Here is a 5,027-nt window from a genome sequence, read left to right on the forward strand (position 1 = left end):
ACAAACCATAGAAGAAGGGGTCACACTGGTCAACACCGGAAGTCGGCGCAGGAACATCAGTCGCCAAGCAGTGAAGACGAGTCCAAGGAAACATCTGGCAGGAGAACACATCACCCCCAGATCAGAGGTGTTAGAGCATCAAACAAGCGTGAGGGAGAAACAGGTCGCACAAGACGGACTGATCCTCCACAGCAACGAACCAGAAAAGATCCATGCATCCATGGCTCCCGCGACAACGAAGAAACGGAGAGGAAATTGTTAACTTCAGGCGAGAAGGACAAAGAGGCAAAAGCTTGGGATCAAGCACAAGGAACAAGCACGGGATCATCAAACAACCTCCCAAATGAGACAGCATTGAAGATGTTCCAACAAAGGCACACGGAGAAGCATCTCAAAGACAATTCAAAGGGAAAGAGCAATTTGTCACGGACTACGGAATTCAAAAATCCATTACCCAAGACAGTTTCAAAGAAACGTTTGAGAAGGAATGGGAAGAAGGATCTCTCTGACGTGGAGTGCACATCTATCCGATCCTGGAAGTCGACAAGAGACTTCTCTGACCCAGAAAGCACGTCTATGGCCAGGAACTCCTCTGGTTCAGAGAGCGCGTCTGTCCGATCCTTTAAAAGGGGTATGGCCAGGACCTCCTCTGATTCAGAGAGAGCGTCTGCCCGATCCTGGAAGTCGACAAAAGACTTCTCTGACCCAGAGAGCTTGTCTGTTCAACCCCGTGAGTCGACCGAGTCATGGTCCCGACAGCAGCCATGGCGTCAACCACCCGAACGCACCATGGAACCAGAGGACATCCTTCCCGTCAAGAGCAACATTTCACACACTAAGGTCTCTGAATACTCAGTCACTCCACAAGGCAACCTGTCATGTCAGTCACAAGTATATCCGGATATAGATCAGACACCGTCACCCCTGAAGGGGTCCGCGAGGCTGACTCAAAGGACCTACAAAAGGAAGACAGAGACAGTGGACCCTAGTCACCGGATGGGAAGGGACCAGCCAGTCACTCCGCAGGGAAAGCTGGACGTGTCAGTAGAGAGAGATCATCACTGGATGAGAGAAAGACATGCCCATGCACAGATAGCCCACGAGTTCGCCAGACAACCCGAGGCCGCGAATGAGTTATTGAACCAAACCAAGACAGTCTCGTCAGATAGTACCGTACTGTCTGGTATGCATGACCCTGAATTGGAGGACAGTGTTGCCCTCGACCGGACAAGACAAAAGGAAGTAAAAGTAAATGCAGGTGCTCAGAAAAGGACCAGAACATTATCCACTCATGAAAGGGACCGAGCATCTAAACCAACAGTTACACCACAGGAAGGAAACATGATGACTGCGGAGTGTGAGAGTAAACAGTTCACACGCAACGTAGTCAAGAATGCCCTGATTAAGACAACGGAAAGATTGACCAAAGCCAAGCCCACCACTGATTCGATACTACTGAAGCTTGAAGAACAGGCTGTCCGCCGACCCGTGTGGTGGATTGAAGAATTGCGAACACTGAAGACATTAAGCTCATTTTGTTAAGAAAGGGGGAGATGTAATATAGTTGACAGTCTAGTAGCTGGGGTGGGCGGAGCTAGGTGGGCTGAGGGGAAGAGGAGGAGTCAGAACAGGATGAGGACAGTTAGAATAGGGACCCTGAAGGAGCAAGACGTGAATAATAAAGCACCACCATATATCACCTGTAGTGTCTGTCTGATTGATTGCCAGGACACTACAGATGTGTATAGAGCATGTCCAGCTACAGTGCAATAGAGACCTGCTGCTTCGGTTGTTTCACCTTACACGACGATGAGGCGTCTTTGCCTAACAACAGGACAAAGGAGCTTGTACCTGAAACCCTCCTTATAGGAGCTTGTACCTGAAACCCTCCTTATAGGCAGTCTTCCTCTCCTAAGAACGGGCACCTCTTTCCACTCTGAGTAGCTGTGCACTCTGTAAGATATTACATGACAGATTGTTCTTTCTATTATTCACTATTTATTCTTGGGAAAAAGGCTTTTGTTCTGTATGTATAGTTGAATACTCGTCCCTGATCATACGTCTATCTCTTCATGAGTGTCTTCAAAGTGCCACTAGGTGGCAGAAATGCACTTTCAAAGTTCAAAGAACATCATAATATGAGAAACACATCCAGTACCAGAGCAGAAAAACCAACAGACCTGAACATAAGGCTTGAGGATCGCGAGGAAGAAGAGTAATAGTAGAAGCAGTGCTTTGAATAGGCTGGTAGTGTCAGGTACTCAGGGGCAGCTTTACAAGCCCCTTGCGCCAATTTTGCGTCATTTTTAACATGGGAAAAGTGACGCAAAAGTGGCGCAAAGGGCTTGTAAATCTGCCCCTCTGTACCTGCACATCTTTAATTTTTAATATGCAGAAATTGAAAATAATTCTTTCAAGTCTCTTTTACCTCCCATTATCCTCTCTACATGCAGATCATCGTAAATAGAAAATTAGGGGTGCCTTAAATTCAATCAGTTCCTTTTGCGTAATTATGCCAACATTGTGGAAAATTATACAAAATTACGTGAAATGTAAATTTGGTATGGTGTTCGATTTTAAGCAACGTGTAACATTGGGTTGTGAAGTTAGCATGCATTTAAAAAACGTACAAAACTATACAAGTGCCCTGATCAAAGCAGCTAACCTTCAACTTGTTCTAGTGTTCCCATGATAGGATTTTTTGAAGAACGGACTTGAAATTAAGCAATTTGACGTTATGGCATTATTTCAAGAATTTGGAGTAATAAGGGTAAATCGGAAAGCTTGAAATTACACAAGATTATGCTGGCTTAATATAACGTTTGCCCAGGGCTCTTAAGGATGCTGAGACTCACACACCTAAAACAAAATTAAAGGCATTTGCTACACATCTGCCACATGTGTATTTCTTCATAAAAAGATGTAGGAGAACAAATAACTGTCTGAAAATCCCAAAAGCAGAACCTGCACATTTCCTCAAAATCAGTTAGGCAAAAGAGAATGTAAGGCCTCTTTCAACTCCATCTTGAGATGATCATAAGAAAGCAGTTAGATTCTGCTAGAATGCAAGAGTGTCACTAGCAATGCTGCATCATATGTAGTAGCACAGGGCTAGTAGTCTTAGGGACCTGCAATACCCCAATTATGGCCGCCTTCTATTACACAACCACAGGCCAGGAGGCACATGTTCTTGTTTTGTATCAGAGCCCAGCCCATTCTCCCTACCCTACTGATAGAATCACAGGAAATGTTGGTATCTTCCAAGAATAAAGTCACTTATATCTCCGTATGCACTAGTCCCTTCCCTATTCCCCTTTGAAAGCTTTAAATGCTGGACATTAAAGGTATGGGGTTGTAACCCCAGGAAATAACAGTTCTTTAATAAATGGGGGACAAAGGCTGAGTATAACTAGAAGAACACCACCTGTGGAAGGTATTCCTTTGCTTATCTAGCAATGTATTATTTTTGGCCAAAGTGACCCCCTCCCTCCGTCCAGGCCCACGGGCAGTGATGCAAAAGAATACTACTGAATAATTTAATTTCCTGCTCATTATTTGTACTGTATAGTAGCTAATAAAGTGACCCAAAATATGACGAGCAGAAAATCAGCTACATCCAGTTTTCCATTCCTGTGAGTATGATCCAACGGGGAAACCACTTTGGAGTCTCATTCAAATCCGCGTGTTATTTACCCCTGAATTACTTTCGGAAGATAGATGACAGAGAGTTAAGAAATGTCATTGTGGAGACAACTGCTGCCTCGCAACCCCGCGTTTGTGACCAATTTCAAATGAGGGTGAATAACTCCAGTGTCCAGGACAACTAAGAAGCATTTGATGCTCCCCTGTCTGAAGTACAGGATAAGACTCTTCCAGATCAGAACCCTAGAAGACCAGCAGGAGACCAATGGAACATCACGCTAGGGTTACTGAAGGCAAGCTGAGGGAATACAAGCAGACCTTATATTCCTGCTTTCTGCCTTAGCAGCAACTTATACAGATTGAGACACCTAAAACGAATTATTTCTCAAACCGTATCAGCAATGCCCGTAATGTGGTTAAGTAGGTGTACAGGATCATTGATGAATTTTTTGCCCCAGTTACCACACAGGACCTCTTCTGCCATCAGCCAACTTGAGCGAAGGTTTACCAGGCTGAGAATAACTAGAAGAACACCACCTGTGGAAGGAATTCCTTTGCTTATCAAAACAATGTATTATAGTTGGTCAAAGTGACCCCCCTCCCTTCTTCCATTCCCAGAGTAGTGATGCCAAGAATACTAATGAATAATTTACTTTCCTGCTCGTACTTTGTACTGTATTATAAAGTGATGAAAATATGGAAGGTGCATGGATGTTATCATGCTAGCACCCATGATTTTCATGCTAGCACCCATGATTGTTATGCTAGCACCCATGATTTTTAAGGAAAAGCCCTATCTATTAACGTTTGTAGACAGGGCTTTATGTTGAAAAATAATGCCTCTGCAAGACAGGCATTAATTTGAAGAAAGATATAAAGATTCAATATAATTTCATACAGGAATATATACCACAACACATTAGTTCAGGTGGATCAATTTGCAGCCATTACAGGCTTAACTAATGAACCTGTAATAAAAAGCTACTTTCAGGGGCGTGGCTAGCAGCCAAGCATGGCGGCAGCATAGCGGGAGAGCTCCTGAGGGCACTGCGTCCTAATCATAAATCCGACACACAAATCCGATACACTGCTCACCTGAAGAGGCGGCGTTCGGGTCCGGGCACGAAGCGGTGTCACCGGACCGGCTTTCGGCGAAATCTGACGTCCGGAGCCTGACTGAATCCACACGAACGTGTCTGGGCCTACGCGCAAGACGTGAGCACCGGCCTTGCGTAGCGCACCGACCCCGGCGGAAGTGAGACCGAGCCGGCCTGGCTGAGTGGACGCATCCCGACACCCGCCTGACGGAGAAAAATAGCCGCCTGAGACTCAGCATAGTGGTGTCGCTTCACGGGACACATGCAGGCATCTGCGCACCGCTCGTG

This window comes from Lissotriton helveticus, chromosome 5_1 (assembly GCF_964261635.1).
Source record: "Lissotriton helveticus chromosome 5_1, aLisHel1.1, whole genome shotgun sequence".
Taxonomy (NCBI): Eukaryota; Metazoa; Chordata; class Amphibia; order Caudata; family Salamandridae; genus Lissotriton; species Lissotriton helveticus.